Here is a 24,502-nt window from a genome sequence, read left to right on the forward strand (position 1 = left end):
CCTTTTGTGCTCTATTTTGGGAAACAGTATATATTGTATAATCAGAGATGTATTCATAACCTTGAGTATGGAATAGGATTTTTTTTTTTTATAGCAAGCAGGTTGAAATATATAATGTACACATTATATACTTCAGCCTGCTTGCTATTTTAAAAAAAACTATTGAACAGGATGCTCTGGGCAATATAATGCTTTAAAGTCATAGGCAGCTTTTGTTAAATGATCATTCCATTGCACATTTACACTGTAAAAAAATATTTTTCTCAAATCAACATCAGATATGTTTTTGTTTCTATTGATTAAACCAATCTCTTTTATTGTATCAACAAATGTTTTTAATTTCAGTGAACTCAATTTTTATGTAGCCAGGTCTGTTAAACCAACAATAATTTCTACAGTGGTTCAGTTACCTTGAGAAATATAAAATGAAAATAAAATAAAAATTCAACAATATTAAGTTTGTGGCTATTAAAATACAAATGAATTCTACAAGTGAAGTTTGGCATGTTGTTAAATGCACAAAATGAAAATAAGTGTTTAAGATTTGAACTGGTCTTAATATAGTATTTTAAAGATCAATTTTAAGTGTGATTATATGACAGGATAGCCAATCTAAATGTAAAAAAATATAATTTAGAATGAAATTGCCTGAAATGGAAGTTGCAATTAGTATTTTTGCATTTGTGTATATTGTCCAAAAGGAATTGATTGCGTCTTTGGATGTTTATATAAAGTAAAAATGTATTTTGGTATTCATATTAAATGAGTAAAGAAGAACATGTTAAAACTCATGGTGTAGTCATCAGTGCGCTCTGTATACCAAACACTTGCAGATCAGTGCTCTATGAATACAGAAAATTTGTGACTGCATACAGTATAATAGAGGAGAAATGATAAGAATAATATGCAGTTCCTCCCAGCCTCTCAGGGCTCTCTGTTAACATATTCAACTCTGTGCGATTCTCTAAACGTGTGAGGATTGTGGGTTATGTAATGCTGGAACTCAATTATAAAGAAAAGGCTGCTCTTCCCATATCTGTTTATATATTGCATCCATATGTGGGGGATGGAGACTTGATGATGTAACGGCAGGATGGGTGTGTTACATTTAAGCCATCTGCTTTCTATTATCACCGTTTACAGTGAGGAATGAGAACAGAGAGTGGTTTCCCCCTCACATCTGATGGTCTGAACCTCGGTACAGGACTCTAGAATAGCAGCTCTTAGTGCCTACAAATCCTCATACCTTAATCAGCTTGTCAGCAAGGCCTCGATTGTCAGTTCCTGAAACAGACTCCGGGTAATGATAATGATGTGGTGGGCACAAAGTGCGCTCTAGTTCTCTGATAAAGTGAGAAGTAAGACAAATATATAGGAATGGACAGAATCTGTAACATAATTAGTTAGAACGAATCCAAAAGGAATCGCATAAGAAGACATTATGAATCAAATAAGATCCTATATCATAAATGCAAATTCCTGTAGAATCTCTGTAGATTGCTTTTCCCATTTTGGGTCATTGAGAATTTCTATTTCAATTCTATACATTTCTTTAGTATTTTTTGAGATCTGGGATATTCTTCCAGTTTATGTATACCATTTAAAAGTTAGTTTTATTTTAATATAAAATGAATACTGTCATTTATTTTTTTGTGATGGCCTTTACTCCAATCTTCAGCGTCTCATGATCCTTCAGAAATCATTCTAATATATTGATTTGTTCCTCAAGAAAAAGTTCTTATTATCAGTGTTAACACTTTAGAGCTGCTTAATTTCTTCATGGAATTTAAGGCTTTTTTCAAAATTCCTTTCATGAGAAATTGCTTATTATGTAATATGTCTTTACTGTAACCAATTTAATGCCATTGTTGGATAAAAGCAGATAACACTTTTTTCATTGTCATTGCTACTGTTATATATAGTAATAATACAGTAAATAATGCCTGATTACATGTAACTAACCCTAAACCAAACCTTATTCCTAACCCCACAGTACTGTTATTAATACTCCATTCTCAAATGTATACAAGGAATAACCTAAAAGTATTCATTTCTTTCACAGTAGTGTGCATGATCAAAAAAAGAACTCTGAAGTAAAGGAGTATCGCCCCACTACCGTCTTAATGTTAACACCTTTATACTTTTAAGCACAGTGACTGGCATCTATTCTTGACACACAAAGGTGCTTGTGATCTTTAAATATCCAGTATTTATACCTACTCTCTCTAGCACATTGTATACATAAGCATCTCTCGCTCTCTCGCTGTCCACTCTTTACTCCCAGATCTTAAAGTTTAGCTCCATTAATCCAGGAGCTGGGAGGGAAAAAAGCAGCAGTCATTAGCTAAAGCACAGCAACTTGAGCACAAAGAAGGCTTGTGCTGGTGATACTTTGGGCTGTTAAAACACTTACACAAGCTCAGTTTAGCAGTTAGGACTGCATCGTCAACAGTGTTAGGGGCAACACATTACAAATGCAAGTTATGTAATCAGATTACTTTAAAGTAGTAAACTAACATATTTCTTTTAAATTGGCAACAAAATGTACTTTTTTCAAATAAGTGGCCCATTAACCTCTCCTGTCCCCATGTTCGGAAGAGCAGAGGTGTTGCGTGCGCTGTGTGTGAACATGATGGTTATTGTAGTTCTAGACTAAATGTGAGCTGGCATTGACTCATCTCTTGCATAAAAACAGATTCAGTGTTCCTCAAAATTAATAATAACAGTGAAATGCAAACCTGGAACATTAGGCAAACTTGCAATAATTAAATGTTTAATAAAACATACATTATGTATTTAATCTCACTTTTCTCACCAATGTCTTTTCTGTTGACCTTTGATGATTCAGATCAAATATAGGAATAAACAAAAATGACGTAAATTAAAGGAACACTCCATTGTTTTTAGGAATAGGGCTTATTCAACTTCTTTCCTACATTTAGATATGTGGGCAAATGCATATTTGTCTCAGTGCATGCATTGTTTTAGTTTGGCAGGGTCGCCACTAGCTTAGCTTAGCATAATGAATGGAATCCTATGTTGCCAGCTAGCATGTCCCGAGTAAAAGGGATCCACATTTATTCTTGTGGCCTGCATATTCACAACGAGTACAAATAGTGATGCAGATTAAGACTAGGTGATTTCCTTGAGACTTCCTGGGACTATATTATGGGGAAGCATAGGCAAAGCACTGCTACTTTAGGTGCAGAGATATCACGCAACACGTTGCGATCGCTCAACAGTCAGAGGACGTGAGGATGAGAGCTGTGATATCTCTGTGCCTAAAGTAGCAGTGCTTCGTCTGTGCTTCACCATAAAATCGCATAGTCTTATACTGAATAACTATTTGTACTCGTTGTGAACTCGAGGCTTGTTCATCTTTACTTTTGGCATGAAAGGGCCTTTATAGTTGCAAAAAAAAAAGTAACATAATGCACTACAATGCATAAAAATTAACTAAGTAACTGTTATTTTAATGCATTACTAGTAAAGTAGTAAAGTAAATTTCGCCAACACTACTGAAACAAAACCAAGCACAATTCTAACATCAGAGATAAATGTCCGTTTGAAGTTGACATACTGAATAATGTGAACATTTTAGAAAAGATTAGCTCAGTAAAACAATAGCAGTCAATGGAAGGTCTCCAACTTGACAGTAAAAAAAGGTGTGTGTGTGTGTTTGATCCATGTGATCCACAGGGAGCCTATTGTTCTGTAAAAGGGAAGCAGGATGATGTTTTTCCATGACTGAAGTTATTAATAGTAAAGGCACTGCTGAGTAAATGTCTGAGACTTACTCAAATCTTCAGGTTAAAATAACCTACAGTGGGCATTGTGTGATATTATTGTGGAGTGCTTTAGCATGTCTGCAGCTTGTAACATTCATTGTTAAAAAGTATCAACATAATTAAAGCTGCAATTATGTTGCATGAAAGGGCCCTCGCACCCGGGGCCACCGACACTCTGTGGCCTCAGGAAAACAGCAAAATAGTGAGCAAGATGCATTTAAGCAGGTAAATATAGAAATATGGCAAACCCACTTCAATGTGCCACACTTCCTTCTGCCAGCAAGCGGCGCTTTGACTATAACTGAATATTGCCATGTAGATACTGTTATCAAACTTGAAGTTTGGGGCAGATCGGCCATTGTTTGCCTGAGATACAACAACGTCCTGTTTAGTGGCGTTAATCACATACATTAGCACTTAGCCAAATGTTGCATGATTGAATGTGTTTATAGCATGTTTGGTACTTGGCATATTTAAATGAGTTTCTGGGAGTGAATTACAGTGTAAAGCATGCCATTTCCTCTTGCAAGCAGGTGGCGCTATGACTAACTGAATATTGGCATGTAGAGGCCAGGATTCTTATCAAACATATGAAGTTTGGGGCAGATCTGACATTGTGTGTCTGACTTACAACAGCTTCCTGTGTCATGGCGAAACATCAGACTTTATCAGGGAAAACTCAAGATCTTCACAATTTAACATCACCAAGGCCTTAAGATTAGAGTGGCCAAATGCACTGTAAAAAAAATTCAGGTCTCCAATGGAAAACTTTCAAGTGACTGATCACATCTAAATTTTTCATTTGGGCGAATTGCATTTCTGTGAATTAAATCGCATCAATTCACAGAATTTTAATTCGGCCAACTGAAGAATGTTAGCCTAGAAATCTAGACGCACCCTAGCGGCAGCAAATCTAATCTGCCGCAAGTGTCGTCTAGCAACTCTCAATACACTTCTGAGCTGTAAAAACCAAACTCTGGTCAGGTCAATCACATCGTGTATAGAGTCGGTGGGCGGGGCTTAACATAATGACGGCAGAGTTTTGCTTGCTACTAGTAAACTGACGCTGGCGAATGGCAGTCTTTCGAATTAGTTTTGACCTCGACTCTGGAAGACTTGGAGTTAAGCTTTTCTCTGAGAAAAGAACAAAGAACAGCACTGAAGTCATTCTTACAAAGGGAAGATGTGTTCGGAGTTTTGCCGACCGGATACGGCGAATGTTTAATCTATCAACTAGCTCTGCTTCACGTTGCTCTGGTTGGTGGTAGCGCTATCCTATCGCGTGCAGAGGGAGTTTGAAAGACAACCGTTTATCCCGCCCCTCGGATTGAGCCCTGTCAATGTTTCCAGACCAAACATCTTGATGTGGGTCTGGCTTATCATGCTAAGTTTTCAGTCCATTGAGTGCAAGAATACATTAATACCAAATAAATTTCCAAATATCCAAATAACGCAAATCTAGCTACCGCAATTCCTGGTGCTCAGGCAGTTTGCCGTGACTTTTCCTGGAACGCTACAAATTTTGTGAGTCGTGGTTTGAAGTCTTAATTTACGGGCTGAACAACCTGCATGGAATGCAGCATAAATATTGGCATGTAGATGTCTTCAGTCCAGGAAAAAAAACATTTTTGGGGGCAGATTGGTTATTGTATGCCCAAGTTACAACAACTTCCTGTTTTAATGGCGAAACATCGAACTTTGTGAGGCTGCCATGGACACGCCCTCCAGGGAAAACTCAAGATCTTCACAATTAAATGTCGCAAAGGCCTGTAGATTAGAGTGGCCAAATATGATGTTGATCTGATGTTTGTTAAAGTACAATGTCTGGAAAGGGCTAAATATCTCACTTCCTTTTGGGATTTTGCTCCCAGGGACTTTTTTGTTGGTATTGAGCTGTTAAATGTGTCTACCGAAAGTCATACTTGTGCATGAAGCTTCTAACTTGATCTCTGTTTGGTTCCATAGTGAATGAACTGGGCTTAGTGGGCTAAGCTAAATGCTATCAGATCATCACCGCGCGTCAGAGAGATTAAGTGCGCGCACTGAGACGAGAGAGGTATGTATCAACTCGTTTTAGTTAAGGGAATAACATAGTTTAATATGAAAAAGCGGTGAAGTAACCCTTTAAGGTTCATGACAGTACAATTAGAAAAAGATGTGTCAAGTTTGGCATTTTTGGAAGGGTTGCCAGGAGAAAGCCTCTTCTCTCTAAAAAAAGGAAGAAAAAAAAAAGGTTTGCAAAGTTGCATTTGAACAAACCATAAGGCTTCTATGTCCTTTGAACTGATGAGACCAAAGTGGAGATGTTTGGCCATAATGCACAGCACCTGGTGAAAACCAAAAGAGCATATCAGCACAATCAACTCATACAAAAAGTCAAGCATGGTGGTGGAGAGGTGATGATTTTTAGGCTTGTTTTGTAGCCGGACAAGAGCACCTCACAGTGATTGAGTCGACCATGAACTCCTCTGTATACCGAAGTATTCTGGAGTCAAATGTGAGACCATCGATCCAAAGATCACCAGCAAATCTACAACAGAACGGCTGAAAAAGAAAAAGAATGAAGGTGTTACAGTGGTCGAAGGTCAGACCTCATCCTGACTGAAGTGCTGTGACGACGAACTGTGCATAAACAAATGTCCACAAACCTTAAAAAACTGAAGAAATTCCTCCAGAATGATGTGAGGGACTGATAAATCATGCAGAAAAGGATTCAAATTTACAAAAGATTAAAAAAGTGGCTCTACAGGCCATTGAATGATATGGTGTCCTAACTTTGTTGCCCATGGTTCTTCCATCTTTACTTTAGTTTTGCTAAATAATAATGACACAGTTGACTGGTTGTCACCAGACCAAGCTCAATTTAGAATTGAACATTGGTCTGGGGAGTCTGCTCTGTATTTTCTACTGCACGTGATTGGATAGTCCTTCAACCAATCAAACCACAAGAGGCGTGATCAACGGGCAACGACCCATCGCTTCTCTATCTATGATCGTTTTAAACTGTTGCACCCGCCAATAGCGTGTCAGGTGGATAAGACAGTCTGATTGGTTCCCACAAAAGTGTAACAGAAGCAGTAGAAATTAATATAAAGGTTTCCAGACGGAGTTACAGGGCGAAATCAACTCACCAGCATATGGGTTTACCCAGTCCAATGTATTATGTCAAGGTTTTATTTTCCAAATTTGAAGACCTGCCAAGCACTAGATGATTATTTTTTTTATGTCCTGATACAGAAAACCAATGGAATTCAATAGGGTGTTCTAACATTTTTGCATGACTATATTCTGGTGTTTAACTCTTGCATTCTTGCAAATGAGAATATCGGTCATCATTCACTCGACCTCATGACAGTATAAAGTGTGTATATTCTGCTAACAAATTTCCTCCATTAGGTTTTGACTAAATGATGACAGTATTTATATTTTGGGGTGAGCTATTGCTGTCATTTAACAGTTAACTGTATAAGTATTTGATGTTCAGTTGTATTATTTACAGGTTTGAAGCTTTGTAGCGAGGTGCTATTTTTGATATACATGGTTTAATGTACATTTTTGCAAAGATACATAAGTTACATTCAGATTTAGTCCAGAGTGCTGCCTCCCTTCTCTACAGCTCATAATAATTGAACATTGAGTTGGATGCTGGGAATCTGAAACATCACAATTCATTTATATTCCTCCGTTCTGTTACAGATATCATTGAGAAATTCTTTGCAAAGTTCCAGTATTATTTCATTTACTGCTCAGGGAGGGAGGATGAACAATCATTATGTCAAGAGAAGGTCAGTCAGCTATTCTCAGCACTCCCACAGGCACAGACCTACAGTTTGTTCACGGTTTGATCATATTCCATGCAGAAATTGTGAGATCTGAAATCATACTTTTTTGGATTTTTAGTTAAGTTTATCCAATAAGTTTGTTTGATGCAGGATTATTATCGTAAACTAAAACTATTAAAAACATTAATTAAATTAAAATATATATATATATATATTAGTAATATTTAGAAAATGACAAAAGCACATAAACCAAAAAAAAGCTAAAGCTAAAATCTACTATAAATACTAGTACCACTAGTTTGCACTGAATATCATGGAGACAGTCTAATGATATCTATTTTTCACTATTTTTCTATGTTGTATGGTTATAAACAAGTCTACACAGCTCTGTTAAAACGGGTTTTGCCATCTGATTAAAAATTAAACAAAGGTACATTATAACAGAAATGTTGCACCTTTCATATAAAAATAACAACCCATGCATTCACTAAAACCCAAAGTGACAGATTTCATAGAAAAATACAAATAAAAACTTTAAATAACCTAATTGTTTTTATAATTGGGTGTGTGGCTGTGTTCAGATAGCACACATCTGTCTTCACCTGAAGCGACTAATCTTTCAGATCTCGTTTTGTGTGTCTGTTGCAATCATGCGAGACATTTATTCAGAAGGAATGAAAACAAACCATTCCTGATGACGACTCGAGATGTTGTGCAATTCAACTGATCCACTGGTTAGTTATCCAATCAGACACATCCATTGTGGAGGTATAGTCTAGTCACACAAGTTTTTTGTTGCGCATTGAAGGATTTGTTCAATAAACCTGTTTCCATCGTAGTTTATTGTGCATAGTGCTATTTATTTGAAATGTATGGGCATCTTTGCATTTCTACCCAGCAGTGTTTTATGCAATATCCCAAACTGAAATTGGGAAAAAATAGCATCTGCTTGAAAGCTGAAAGTGAAGAGATCTTTGACCTTTCAGCATGACAATGATACTACACAACAAAAGAATGGCTTCCACAAAGACAGATTCATGTTTTGCAATGGCACAGAGCCCATTACTGAATCCTATAAAAAGCTGTGGGAAACCAGAAGAGGTTTCAAGAACAGGAGATGCCCTCGCTATTTAACAGATCAGTCAAGATGTGCCAGCTGACTCCTTTCCAAACCGACATGAATGAATGTTGTAATAAAATCAAAATATTAGTTCAGGGGTGTGTACACCTACGCAGTTGTTTTTTGTTTTGTTTTTGCAGTATTTTTATACTGTACACCATTATTCAGTTTTGTTTTCATTCCGATACATGTATTATTATGGTATATCTTCTATCTCAGATAAAATCACTATTGGCTGTTTTTTTTGTGTGGTTGTTTTGCATACGAGTCAGAGACGATGTCTTTCTGTCAGTCTCTTCCTGTCTGTGTGAGTTCCACATTGGGACAGTTTTAGTTCCCAGTTTAGTTCTTCACTTTTAGTCTGAACTGAGTAGTCATTCTCATGTGTCTGTGAACCATATGGACTTAAAATAAGAGGCACATTCATCAAACTCTTTAACATGCGGATGACCAAGTAACACTTTTCAGACAGACTGCTTCTCTCTTTAGCTATATCTAGTAAAAGGATATTCTGTCAAACTAGCTAGCTAGCTAAGTGTATTTGAGCAAACCAGATAAGAGATTCAAATAAGCAAAAACTAAATTTTATGACACAACCATTGTGAGCAATGGTTTGATGATTTATGACCTCAGTTGAACAAAAAATAAAAACTCAAAAGTCAGAGTTGTTCATTTTGAGGTGATGAAAAGCACGACCAGACAATGTCCAAATTGATTGCCGTATAAAAATGTTTCATTTTAAAAGCATCATAAAAAACACGAGATGCAATAAACACATGTGGTTTTACTGGGTCAGAATGAAGGATGACGTGAGACGTGTGCAGAGGCGCACGTACACTTTTCGCTGGTCAAAGTACACGAGAGCAGAAAACCCTGCTGTTCCTGTTTTACTGTTACAGCATCTCACAATCATGTTATATATTAAAAAAAATCCATTGTCAATAGAGTGGTGCGGGTATGACAGCTGAATGCTGGATAAGTGTTACGTGATGACTAAGAACGTTTGGGATGGGCAGTTTACATATGGGCTTTTTATGTGATAGGCTTCCATTCGTTACCAGCTGGAACCTGAGAGAAATCTGCATGGGGAAATCTTGTGTGAAACCTGCCCTACATTATCTTCTTGTTTCTTCTTGTTTCAGAAGCCGTTTCACATATATAGCTATGTCACAATAAGGAAGAAACGACTTGTGTTTAATGTCTGTTTTTAAGGATATTGGATTGGATGTTAGTGTCCACTGGCATGTGGCTTCTGTGCTTTGAATCATGAGTCATTTGACAGTGAGTCACTCTGCTGTGCCCTTTCACAACACATAATGAAGGGGGAAAATGTTATACTACTCTGTACGGTGGCAGTACTTTACATAGTATTGATCTGAACATGTTTTAAGGTCTTGAGGTTTGTTGTTTGCTGGTGACTAATAGGCAACAGTGTGGGATAGACTTCCTATTGTAGAGCATGTTTGCCCTGGATCACTCATCGGCCTGTGCCCTTTTGCTAGACATCTGTGGTGTTTATTTAAATCACATTTTCTATGCTGAGCTGAATTGAGGGTGTGTCACAATCCACTCTGCATTCAGTTTCACGTGACCTTCCGCTGCAACATTCATTACACACTGAAAAAATCCTTAAAATGTGTTTGTGCTAATGGTGACGCCTTAGAAGAGGCTGCTCTCTAATGGACAAGTGCGGGAAATAATCCAATGGAAAAATACACTGTAACAAAAAAACCTCTGTAGAACCTTTAGGGTCCTTATGTAAAGTGCTGTTTTTTCCTGAGAAACTTTTATATAACGGATTGTGTGGAACTGCTTAGGGTGCCTTCAGGAATCGACCCTATTTATTAATTTTTCTATGTTAAAACTTCTATGGTTATCATCAGTGTTAGGGAAAGTTACTTTTAAAAATAATGCATTACAATATCGCGTTACTCCCTTAAAAAGTAGCTAATTGCGTTATTTAGTTACTTTTAAAAAAAAGTAATGTTGGGTTATTTTTACTTTACTTTTTTTCACCTGGACTAGACTTTTTCTATCAAAAACATTCTAATTTTGAGCAAATGTAAAGGCTCCTTCACACCAAGGAAATGCAAATTCACACATATACAGGACACAGCTCAAACCTTTAAAGGTGCACTATGTAATATTTTTGCAGTAAAATATCCAAAAACCACTAGGCCATTGTAATATATTTTGTTCAGTTTAGTACCTACAGTATCCCAAATGTTTCCAACTGTTTGTAAATTGTAAGAAAATTGCTATTTTAACCAAGGACCAGGACGTTTCAGCATAGCGTCTGAGGAAGTCGCCTGTCAATTGCGTCATATCTGCGCTACCCTCGTTGTCGGGTTTTATTTGGCAGGAGCGCTTTACTCTTAGCAGTGTGAACAAGTGTACGCACGGAGTAACGTCATAACATCATTTTCAACACATGTAAATTTATCTAATATGATAAACAGAGATGCATTTCCTCATAATCATAACCGGAAACGCGGAAATAGTGCAGGCGCCCGGCGAATGTGTCCCGTCATGATAAAAGTCCCGGTGCTCGTGAGGCGGGTATTTGTGTAACAATCGCTCCAGCGGCTGTGCTCAGCTCCACAACACTCGGTCCGGCTCTGCTTGTGCATGAACGTGATTTCTGCCCGTGTCCTATTTTCCACCGGCTGTGAGGTGAAGACCACATGTCCCAAGATGCTGCGCTCAAACTTTGCGTCATCAAACTACGCAGTTTTTTTGAATAGGCGACCTCTAGTGGACAGAAAGTTGCATGGTGCACCTTTAAACTATGATGCCATTCTGGATGCAGGAGAAGAACGTTTAAATTTCTTCACCAATAAAAGCAAAAATCTAGTCATTTTTGCTTATGGTTTAACTAAACCATCAAAGGTCAGCAGCACGTATATTGGTCAATAAAGTTAGATTAAATGCATACTTTTTTTTTTTTTTAATTATTGGAGGTTTGCGTTGTATTCTGATTTTGCATTTGACTGATTGTATACATTTTTAGGAATACTGAATCCTTTTTTGTGCAAGTGAGATGAGTAAATGCATGCTCCCTTTAGTCTAGAACTCCAGCTTACTCTGCACTTACTCACAATTTTCCTCAACACAAGGACAGGTGAGGTCCGTCAGTAAATGGGAAAACAAGTAACTTGCGTTACTTGTTTGAAAAAGTAACTCGGATATTTTGTTATAAATTTAAAAGTAATGCTTTACTAGTCACTTGAAAAAAATAATCTGATTAAGTACCTCATTAACCAACAGAAAGCTGCTTGAAAGTGACTTGTGTCTGAAAAAAGTGTGAAAGTGTGTCTGTGCTTCATGACATGACCTTTTTTTCAACGTAATTTGCAAATGTGACCGCAGCTTTACTCTTTTGCAACATAAAATGCGATCAGGATAAATAGAATATCCCCAGGGGACATTTGAGGTAATTAACAAGTCAGAAAAGGGAAAAGGTGTGGCAGCTTTATTTTCTGCCAGGCTTCTTTTTCCTCTTTTCTGGTAGATGGTCCTGGAACTTGATATTCAGGTCTACATTCCTGTTCAAATCATGATATGCCAAGATCCCTGTATATTCAACAAAACTGACTGTTGGCAGTGCTATTAACAAGTTATGAAAATAAACACCATTTCCTCAGCCTTGACATTCCAAACCTGTTTGACTTTCTGTCTGTGGCACCCAAAAGCAGATCTCAGGCATCATGCACCAATCACTTTCATTGCATGAAACGCAAGCAGACAAAATTGTGTAAGTCATTCATGGATTCATTTGGTTACACTTTATTTTAAGGTGTCCATGTCACAGTGTAATTATACATTAATTATACATTAAGTACTGAATATAGATTATAGATAGTATTTATTATAGGGTTAGGAATAGGGGTTGGATTCTTAATTGCATGTAATTATGCACAACTTATAGTTATATTATTACATTATTACATTTACAACTATTCTGTTGACCTCCAAAAATGTCAAAAATAGTATCATATGAGTCCAGAACTGAAAGTCTAAGTTATAAATCATTGATAATTTTACCCTCAGACACAGATCAAATGTCTTATATTAAAATTGGTCACAATGCAAATGATAACGGAATAAGAATAAAGGTATCGAGCATCATTGACACCAAATCTATCTCATATGAATAAGATTTGAGAGCTGTCATTAATTAAAGAGGATAAAAAACACAAGTACACAGTCAGTCAAACCATACAATTGCACACAGAAAAGATAAACTAAACTCTTCTTACTGTACATGTGGTGCTGTTAGTGTAATTGAGTGTAGCTTCTCAAAATGTTCAGATTATTCCATACATTTACTGTTTTTCTGGGGAAACAAAAGAACAAAGCTGATTATATCCATGCACAGCATAACATTATCATATTTATTGGCCAGCAAATGGCTTTAAAAGGTATTTGAGGGAACAAGGGCACCTGTGGTATAAACAAAACAGACCAAATTAGTTGGTTGTGTAACACATAATTCATAATTACATAACATATTTTAAAAAAAAGTTCTAAATTTTTAATGAACATTTATATGCACCATGGTTTTCCATCAGTAGTTTTATTTAGCATTGTGTCTGTTGAGTGTTACAGGCCATGTGCTGAATGTGTGAATGCACTCAGAGACCTGTGGTAATATCCAGCTGTTGTTTGGCTGCTGGCCAGATTCCATCCAATGTCCCATTTATGATTGAGATAACATAAAACATGTGTGTCTTACAAGCAAATAAATGTTTCACTGGACTGCAACACTTACTTGAATGTTGTTTTAATAATCGTGATACAAAATCATTAGTTATGGAACAAAACTGCTAAATTTTGTGATTTTGTGACAGACTTATCTTGTAGTCGTACACTGACCTTGGGTTCGCAGGGGGTTCTCGCAGAAGAGTTATTAGGTTGTCATACCCTGCATTTGCCACGGCATTCCAGAGGCATTGGTTTATACGCAGAGATTTTACTATAGTCTGTGTATAAATCTTTCAAAAAGGCAAATTGAAATTATTGAAACCCTTGACAAATCACAATTCCACAAACAGCTAAATGTGATTGGATGTGATTGGAGGTAGAGACAACTATTTTTTCTTTTTAACTATAGGGCTAGGGTTAGGTTATAAATTAAACACAAATTATTTGGTTTAGTGAATATTACCAATATGTTTATGTGTTGCCACCTTGACTTATAATGTATGTTTGTAGGGTTTAGGGTTTAAAGGTTTTAACCTCAGTCAGAAAGACAAAGTTATAAGATCTTACCCCATTAGACCTCAGCAGGCCAATACGATACCAGTTCAGATATAGATAGATAGATAGATAGATAGATAGATAGATAGATAGATAGATAGATAGATAGATAGATAGATAGATAGATAGATAGATAGATAGATGGATGGATGGATGGATGGATGGATGGATGGATGGATGGATGGATGGACGGACGGACGGACGGACGGACGGATGGATGGACAGACCGATGAAAGACAGACAGATAGATGGATGTTGGATGGACAGACAGACTGATGATAGATAGATAGATGGATGAATGGACAGATGGATGGACAGACTGATGAAAGACAGATAGATAGATAGATAGATAGATAGATAGATAGATAGATAGATAGATAGATAGATAGATAGATAGATAGATAGATAGATAGATAGATAGATAGATAGATAGATAGATAGATAGATAGATAGATAGATAGATAGATAGATGGATGGATGGATGGATGGATGGATGGATGGATGGGTGGGTGGATGGATGGATGGATGGACGGACGGACGGACGGACGGATGGACAGACTGATGAAAGACGGACAAATAGATGGATGTTGGATGGACAGACAGACTGATGATAGATAGATAGATGGATGAATGGACAGATGGATGGACAGACTGATGAAAGACGGACAGATAGATAGATAGACGGACGGACGGACGGATAGATTGATGATGGATGGACGGACTGATGATGAATTGACGGACAAATAGACTGATTAAAAGATGGAAGGATAGATGGATGATGGATAGAGGGACAGACTGATGAAAGACAGACAAATTGATGGATAGACGGACAGACCGATGATGGATGGACGGATGGACAGACTGATGAAAGACAGGCAGATAGATAGATGATGGATGGATGGATGGAGGACAGACTGATGATGGAGGGATGGATGGATGGACAGTAATGACAGACAGATGGATGGAAGGACAGACAGGGGCGTGGGACTGGGGGGATAAAGGGTACTGAGTAACCAGGGCCCGAGGCAGGGGGGGGCCTTAGAAGTCAGTTTTCTATACATACACATACATGGTACGGGGGCCCAGCAAGATGGTTTGTACCCAGGGCCCAAAATTTGGTGCTACGCCCCTGAGGACAGATAGATAGATAGATAGATAGATAGATAGATAGATAGATAGATAGATAGATAGATAGATAGATAGATAGATGGATGGATGGATGGATGGATGGATGGATGGATGGATGGATGGATGGATGGATGGATGGATGGATGGATGGATGGATGGATGGATGGATAGATAGAAGTTTAGTTTGATTTATGGAACTGAAAAAGTGGTTTTGTTCAGTTAAATGTTGCACAACACATACGTTCTTATTACAGTGTGATTTATTAGAGAGGAAAGTGAGAAGCCGTGGTGTAGAAATGAATCAGGGCAAACGTGCATGTATGCCTAGGCTGTGTAATCTGAATGAACTGGGAGTAGAGCTGCATAACCTGTAATGGCCCACACATGTGAGTGTCACTCAGATTACAGGGGAAAGGAAGAAAACATCAGGTGTAACAGCTTACTGGGTGGGGGTGGGACACAAGCACACATGACCTTAAAGAGTTAAACTGGGCCAGGCAACACGTGATGAGCAGCTCAAGCTTTTAAGACATGTCTGTAAGATCAATGAAATTATGAACTATTCAACTTGTTCGATTAATGTATGAAAACAGATTCACAAAGACAGAGAATAAGAGGAACATACAGTATCTAAATACAGTACTGAATACAATCCCTAAAGGTGTTAAGCGTCTGTCTAATCTTATGTTCAGTCTCTTCTGAGCCAGGTGGTCAGCGGTTTAGAGCCCCGTGTCGGTGTTGTACTTTAAATGATCGCCTTTCATTACAAGCAGTGAACTAAACAGACTATTGAACCAGTTTGCATTTGACCCCAAAAACTGACGTGGACATGATGCCCTCTGGTGGACACTGTAATAGCCTACCTAACAAGATTCATTTCTTTCTCGTGTAAGCATTTTGTTTATACTATAGTCATGGCATTGATATTAGGTAAAATAATATTGTGGAGGTAGGCTACCAGTCTATGGAAGAAGAAAAAGATAATTTCTAATTTATATCTCCAAAAAAACTTGATTCTGTCTTTTTTAAAGGGGGGGTGGTCCACTCAGTTTCAGTCAGTGTCATGTCAATCTTGAGTACCTATAGAGTAGCATTGCATCCTGCATATCTCCGAAAAGTCTTTATTTTTTTTATAATTATATAAGAAAGATGCTGTTCCGAGTCTTTCCGAAAAAAACCGAGCGGGTGGGGGCGTATCGTGTGAGCGGAGCTAAATAATGACGTGTGCGCGCTGCTATTGTGTTGAGTGCGTCGTAAAGCTGTGTCATCCCTAACAGCGGGAAAAACTTTATTCAAAATAAAAATATGGCTTTTAATCAGATACAGCAATACATCTATGATCCGGAATCAGACCCAGAGGCTGAAGTTGAACAGGAGCAGCAGCAAAAACGACTAGAGCAGGACGTCTCTATGTGGTACAAGTTATACACTAACTATATAATATGCTTAGCGACTTGTGTTATTTACATATTTATACTTGAATTATATCGTCGTATTTTTGTCTTTGAAGGTGTACATGTGGGAAGTGCAGTTGTGCACGTGTGTGTGTGTGTGTGTGTGTTTACGCGTGGTTTGTGTAGACAATTGTAACGTTATTAAGTGGACTGGTTTTGCAAGGCAGGCTAAGTTAGTGTTTACATAGAAAGACACGGAATAGTAGCGCATTTGAATGAAGAAGCGCGCTTATTTAGTTCAACATATTTCCCCCCTCTTTGTGTATTGTTGTTTGGAGTGCTTTTACAATACACAAACATAAAGTTACACATATAGTGGCCAGCTAAACAAATGTACACGCACTACACATCGCATGCTCCATTGATCAATTAACTATACGTGATCATGTTTGGGCTACTTGATGGGCATAGGCAAAAACACAGACATTTGAAGCAGTCTCACTCACCGCCCGCGGTTCTAACGTTGGGACCTTTATCGTTGGGACTGCTCCATCCTTCAGCATTAGGCGATTGGAAAATCCGGCATCGAGCTGGGCCTTGTTTATGAAACAGTCGGCACCGAAATGCAGCGAACAGATATAAACATTCGCGCAACTCAGTTGCTGATCCGGAAACGCAAATTCCATCCACTGTTGCCTTACCGCGGGGTTTTTGGGGAATCTGTGCAGGACTGTCTTGGTCTGGCAACCAAAAACGCACTTTTTTGGTGACATTGTTTGTTGTGCACATCACCTGTGCAGCAGCCTACGAGCCAGCGCTTTGATGGGCGTAGCCTGTTACTTTCGCTCTTCCGGTAGAATTGTCCGTAAGGCTTTGATGGGCGTAGCCTGTTAGGCCCATACAAGGAAATTCCGCCCCCATTAACGTCAAAGTGGACGCATGATCGCAAAAAACTTGCCGAAACTTATGACTAACCGGAAGTAGTATTTTTGACAAAGAAATACTCCCATCAAACGTCCACCTTAACTTTTGAAACTTTGTCCATGTTTAGTATGGGATTCCATGTCTTTAACAGTGTAAAAAGATCAGTATGCATGAAACAGCATTTCACCCCCCCTTTAAAGCAGAATTCCGAGTTATGACTATTATTTTATTATTATTTTACCTCAGAATTGTGACATTTGTCGCGTTATACAGTTCTAATGGGGAGATATAAACTCACAATTGTGAGATTTCACTCTATGTAAAATGTTAGATTTAACATTCGTGCTGTAACTGTGGGGCTAATAAATTATGTCCCCCGTGTGAATATGTAACGTTAGACCTATTGTTTCATTCGATTTAATCCAAATTCATGCTTTAATAGTAGACTACCGTCCCAAGTTTAATCAGGTAGAAAAACATTCAAATAAAAGCTGTTTAATCAAATAATTATAAAAATGTATCACGATTTCAAATCAATATAGGCCTAAATATCAACTATAGATTAAATCATATTTGTATATGTCATATGTATGTGTGTGTACATATACAGAGAGAGATTGTATTATACGTACATTTAATAAAAACACACTTTAATATAATATTGCATATTAGGCTATAGCCTACATTGCATTTCTCTTTATTTGCATTAGAGACTAATCTTTATTTGAATTTCTACTGTCATGTCATGTTGTGATATTTATATTTGTATACAATTACATTTATTTAGCAAATTATTCATTTGCAATACATTTTAAAATAAGCATCCCATCTCTGTTTATATCTGAATTATGTAGCTTGATACATCTTGTCTCAGAGATGGCCAGGCTCCTTTCCAGCTGCTGAAGTCTTCACAGATTGTTGATTCATGTCTCCTACATACGAGCAGCACAGCCAGGTATGTTAATAACTACATCCGTGTAGGAAGATTTATTTAGCAAGCTGAATATCAGGGATATGTTCTTTGCTCTGGTGCTCTTAAGAACCCCATTCTTTTTCTGAACACCTATTTTGTAAGCACAGTGAGGGGTTGCCATGGAAACAGTTTGAAAGATCCCAGGCCATAATTAATACCTTGCCACAAACATAAGTTATTTCCAGATCACCATCTTTTATTTAGCGCTGTAGACATGTAAAAATCGAACAACCCCGCTGACCAAAGCATTCACACAGCGATTTGAACTTAATGTGCTTTTTTAAAACAAGCATAAACCAGACGATATACACAATGCGTCGAACATCATAAATAGCATGACACATTTAAACAATCTCACAGGTCACCACAAAAACACATTCTTCCAGACATATAGAGAGAGTGGGAAGTTTGACCTTTTCTGGTTTGTATATACGGAGTTTCGGTGATTATTAAGATAATGAAAGTCAAAAACAGGAACGAATCAACTTTGGCATAAAAAATATGGACATTCTTCGTTACATTCTCTTCAGGTGCTGTATTGGGTTTTATGCGGTTTGTAGCTTGTGTGATGAATTTGAGTATGGCATCCAAAAAGACTTAGCAAATCACACTGCATAGTGTTTACACCTAACAGCAATTTTGACACGTGTCATCTCACATCAGCCATGTCACTATTAATAAAGACCGTAACTGCAGTAAATAAAATATTCAAAGACAGGTGCAGGTAAAGCAGGAATTGAGCCCTGTAACAAAAGAACTTGGTCTTCATATCAATTATCTGTTTTAAAGCTTGTCCTGTAATACAATCATGGTAATGTTAATTCACCACAGGCAGATACGAAAGAACTGTAATAATTCTAGATGAATCGTTGACCTGCCATAAACTGCTAATGAGTGGTATTCAACAAGCGGAATGGATTTGATTTGTGACCATAACCATGGAGATTTAGCAGAAATCAGTATGACTCAGATCTGACAGACCAATCGTCTGTGTAGAGATGAAGCTCTGGCAGCTAGAAGCTCTCTCAGACCACAATAATGTAGATATACAATGCATGTCAAATATAACAATCCTAATAAGATTTTAAGAACGAGAACTTGGATTGATACCCCTATCAAACTCTATGAACAGGCCTAAAGCTCCGGATCTGGGCACTAAATGCTGCAGTAGAAAAACAGAAAAGGTACTGGTAAATTCTCTGTCAGGATATTATTGGTTAAGTTTATGGATATTTACTTAAACCCTAAAACACAAGACAACACAATAATGTTCTGTGGAAAAATAGAAAACGGGAAAAAATATTTTCATATTAAAACAACACATTGTGCCTAATTTTTATGGACTTTTCTTCAACGTGTACGAAAGCGACCGCTTTTGCATCGCACCGCAACAGGCTTGAGGCTGTAAAAACTGGACGTGACCGTTGAAAATGTATTTGTTCTTCACTTTAAGGTAGCAGGTGCACTTTGGAATACGTCAGAAATAGGACGGGGCATCAGTTTACGCTCGGAATTTCTTGTGTCGTGCCACCGTGTAGACAGCAACACTGATTATAATGGATTCTGTTTGCTGTGGCCATGTACGTACTGCAAAGATTTGGGAAACCACATTTAAATGTGGCCGTGACTATTTAGTCTTAAGGGTATGTTTACATGGACATGTTTACATACACTGTCAAAAACTTTGGTTGGTTTTTGTTGGTTTAACTTTAAAAAGTAAGTAACCTGGTTGCCTTAAAATTTTGAGTTCATTGAAATTAAAAATTTGAGTTGATACAATGAAGGAAATTAGTTTAATAAATAGAACCTCAAAATATTTTTTTATCTGAACCACATAAAAAATGTGATAAATCATGAAAATAGCACTATTTGGCATGCTTCACTACATCATCAGAAATAAAACACACACAATTACCCAATATGCTTACAACTTTTTTTAAATAATATTTTAATAAAGGTTGTCGAATCTTAAAAAATTGTCTTTGTATCAACTAAAATTTTGAATTTCAATGAACTCAAAATTTTAAGGCAACCAGGTAACTTTTTTTTCTAAATATTTTTTTACAGTGTAGTTTTGTCAGTTCATTTACACTACAATGGTGTTTTGGGGGCCTAAAAATGTAAGTACACACGATACCGTTACCATCTTTATGTAAACAGCAAAAAAGCACCGTGAAAATGGATGCGTATTACGTGTTCGCGGGGTGTTTCTTGACAAAGCAACATCTCCAGCTACTGGCCTGGCAAGCATAATACAGCCTTTTTAGCAATTTTCACAGATTCCTGTGAACGGGGATCGGTTTGACAACGTTGTCGTCTGTTTTTAGAACATCGCTGTCGTGTAACCATAGCCGAAGTGTAAAACTAATAGGAGATGCCATTTACGCTGAGTGAAAACAGTGGCAGATACAGTTTGCACTATAAATAGCAACAAATAGCATCATATATACACCAAGTTCAAATAGTGATACTATTCACAAGAAGTAATATGCAAGGTAGAGAAATACAAAAGGTGTATCTGAGCAATACTGGGCAGAATTATGATAAACTTTGTTAACTCTCAGTGTAAATAGACACCACCTGGAAGTGAATCTCCTAAATTAAAGTTTTCAGAGTAAACAGAATATGAGTCACTTCAAAATTGTATTGTTGACAGCAGAAAATACATTTTGTTCCAAAAATAGCAAAAACTACGACTTTATTCAGCATTGTCTTCTCTTCCACGTTTGTTTTCAAACCTCAAATAAAGATTTAAACGGTCATGAATCAGCATATTGATCACGTGACCGTGGCGATCCGAATCATGAATCAATACGCTGATTCATGACCGTTTGAATCTTTATTACTAGAAGACAATGCTGAATAAAGTCGTCGTTTTTGTTATTTTTGGACCAAAATGTATTTTCGATGCTTCAAGAGATTCTAATTAACTAACTGATGTCACATATGGACTACTTTGAGGATGTTTTTATTCCCTTTCTGGACATGGACAGTATAGTGTGCATACACTTAGATACTCTCTCAGACTAAATATAAAATATCTTAAACTGTGTTCTGAAGATGAACGGAGGTCCTACGGGTGAGGAACGACATTAGGGTGAGTCATTAATGACATCAACTTTATTTTTGGGTGAACTAACCCTTTAAACCCTACCCCTTCCTTAACATCGACTGCAAACTCATTTTCAGATCTGCCTCCATGCAGTTAACAACCGATGGATAGAACCAAATCCAATTTTTTCAGTTTTAGTCGGACGTGTCACAATATGGATGATCTCTCGCTACTTCTGTTACATGATGACTTAAAACTACTTCAGTACTTCAGCTTTGAATCTCCTTGCATTGTCCCATTTTGTTCTCCATCAAACTCTTAAAAACCATAATGAACCGCCTCTTACAGAAAAAAGGTTGGAAATCTCAGGCGACCTCAAGGCAGAGAACCTCTGATGTAACTACAGTAGACAGACAATTGTCAAGATTTGCAAATGAGATGCATTAGAACGATTTTCTAGCACTGCACCTCAGAAAATCTGCCTGTATATTAGGCAACACTACTGCATTAACAACTAGTTTTACCACATGGATTTAATGAGGAGCATCAGCAAATATTTATCTGCAGTGTGTATGCTGCCGGTTCATGCTGTGCTGGTAAAACAGCAAAAAAACAAACCAAAAAAGTCTGGTTGCACAGAACTGACAATTCCAATATTAGCTCACATCTTTGCCATCTCTATGTGGGTTTAGAAGAGGTGCACAAAACAACACCAACGCCTAGTGCAAGGTTGCTTTAAAGTGCTGTTGGAGCGTGTATTTCACCTTGACTGATGTAGGATCCTCCTCAGATGAACTGCCAGTGCTGCCCACCGCAGGGGACTCTGCCAGACAACAGTCTGGATTAATCTCTTCTGACCACGACCTATCCTTTCCAGCACCACTCACTTCTTGCTCCTGTCATTTGTCGCTGTCATTTTTTTTTAAACAAAAATGCCCTTAGATAAGAGTGTCTGGGTTTAATCCAAGCACAACCTGATTTCTTTGTTGATAAGTGTGGTGTTGCTTCATGACTGCTGATGGTCCTTTTAATTGGACGTGCCCTTATGTGGAGCAGGACAAAGGGTAGTGGTCACACAGCAAGTGGGACACCCCCGAAAGAAACACCAAAGGACTGTCACAGTTCTAGGTCAAAACAAGCCACCATTGTAACCTGCTAGCAGCACAGCTGAAGTGAGCAGAAAGAGGCTCAATAGCCTAGCATGATACTGATGAAAGAATATATATATTTTTTCCCCCAGCAATCACCTGGCCTCTGTGGTCGGATTAAAAAAAAAAGCTAAACTGGATACTGCTGCGGTTTTTACCACAGACAAGCTACTCCTACATTCAGCAGTCTCTGAGGGGTTTAAACAGACTGCTTCGCACCGCAAGTGCCCAATTAATTTTTCATCAGTTTCTTGTGTGAAGTTGTTTACATGACCTTTTAAATGTTGTCCATATCAAACACTGCTCTAAACAGGCAATGCTGAAACGCTTTGTTCAAAAACATCAATTCATTTGACCTTTCAAGAATGAGCAAGTCACTGAATTGTATTGAATTGGAGTTTTTGAATTCCAAAACTCCACTACTGTGTGCATGCTGACCCTGTTTAACAACAACTTCCATCCTAAAATTGAATATGATATATTTTTGTTAAAATATGCTTGGCCCCTCCTGATCAATACTAGTGATGGATCGATATATACTGTACGTTTATGGCCTGCTTGTCGTCCCTTATGTTACTATGAGTCTATAAATAGTCTTGTAATTTCTGTTTTCAAATATTTTAGAATCGAATTAAAGAAATAACGTGTAAATAAATGCTTGTTTAATTTCAGTGTCTCTCAATTGAGTGCAACAGGGGTCTTGGTTCTAATATCCCCCCCCCCCCCCCCCCCCCCCAATTATTATTCCCAGGGGGATTTTTTATTTTTATGTAAGGCTTAATTCAGAAAGACTGTCTATTTGATAGCTTTAAAGGATAACTCCGGTGAAAAATGAGCCTAGGGGTAATTAACAGATGGTTACCGAGTAGATTGTTCTCTGGGATGCGTTTTCATGAAAATCGAATGTAATGAGTTTTATCTCTACAAACAGATTAGCTTATAACGCTTGTCTATGGGGCAAATGGTAAGGGAAATTAAATCACTAGTTAATACCACTAACAAGGTTCAGAATAGCCTCACACTAACACGGTAGCATAATGACTGTCACTACATGCAAACTGAAGGACTGAGAACTTTGTAAGTGTACAAACAGTTTAATAAGAAGATACTTTATAAACACAGTGCATTATGCATTTATGGTCAGGCACCATCTTGGAAAACAGTCTCGACTAGTCGAGCGACGAACGCTGTGCTAAGTGAGCTGGTGGATAGGAATTAAGCATGTGAAATCTAATTACATGGACATTTTTATTTATTTATTTTCTCTGTTGCGTTCAGTACTTTCTTCCGGAAACAACGGACCATAGGAGATTCCAAGTCACAGTTCATCACTTAGCACAGCATCCGTCGCTCTACTAGTCGAGACTGTTTTCCAAGATGGCTCCTGTCTGTATACGCATAATGGACTGTGTTTATAAAGTATCTTCTTATTAAACTGTTTGTACACTTGTGCGGCTATTCTGAGCCTTGTTAGTGGTATTAACTAGCGTTTTAATTTCACTTACCCTTTGTCCCATAGACAAGCGTTATAAGCTAATCTGTTTTTAAAGATAAAACACTTTACATTCAATTTTCATGAAAACGAATCCCAGAGAACGATCTACTCGGTAACCATCTGTTAATTACCCCTAGGTTCATTTCTCACCGGAGTTGTCCTTTAAGGAAGCATGAAGCATTGTGAATAATAGTTCAAAAAAAAAATTATAGAGAAATGATTCACATTATTCAGTTAAAGTTGGTCATTGCTAAATATGCATGTTTACAAATATTGAAGTAGTCTGAGAGTGTAGGCATATTTGAATATTACGCAGTTTGCCAGCGCTTCATGGTAGTGGCAGATACTAAAGAGTTATTTTGTTGTGATAAACTATAGTCACAATTCTCTGATTGGTGGAAAATGGACGTTTCTCTCCAGAATCCAGGGTGATGTAGTG

The 24,502-nt window shown here is 37.6% G+C and overlaps 1 long non-coding RNA gene across 1 annotated transcript; it reads left to right on the plus strand.

The window, feature by feature from the left end:
• Positions 1-7,494: 7,494 nt before the first annotated feature.
• LOC137045145 (uncharacterized) lies at positions 7,495-22,342 on the plus strand. The gene is made up of 2 exons (XR_010898706.1): positions 7,495-7,573; positions 18,250-22,342. It is a non-coding gene; the product is annotated as an uncharacterized lncRNA (long non-coding RNA).
• Positions 22,343-24,502: the final 2,160 nt, after the last annotated feature.

The sequence above is a fragment of the Pseudorasbora parva genome, chromosome 17 (assembly GCF_024679245.1).
Source record: "Pseudorasbora parva isolate DD20220531a chromosome 17, ASM2467924v1, whole genome shotgun sequence".
Classification (NCBI taxonomy): domain Eukaryota; kingdom Metazoa; phylum Chordata; class Actinopteri; order Cypriniformes; family Gobionidae; genus Pseudorasbora; species Pseudorasbora parva.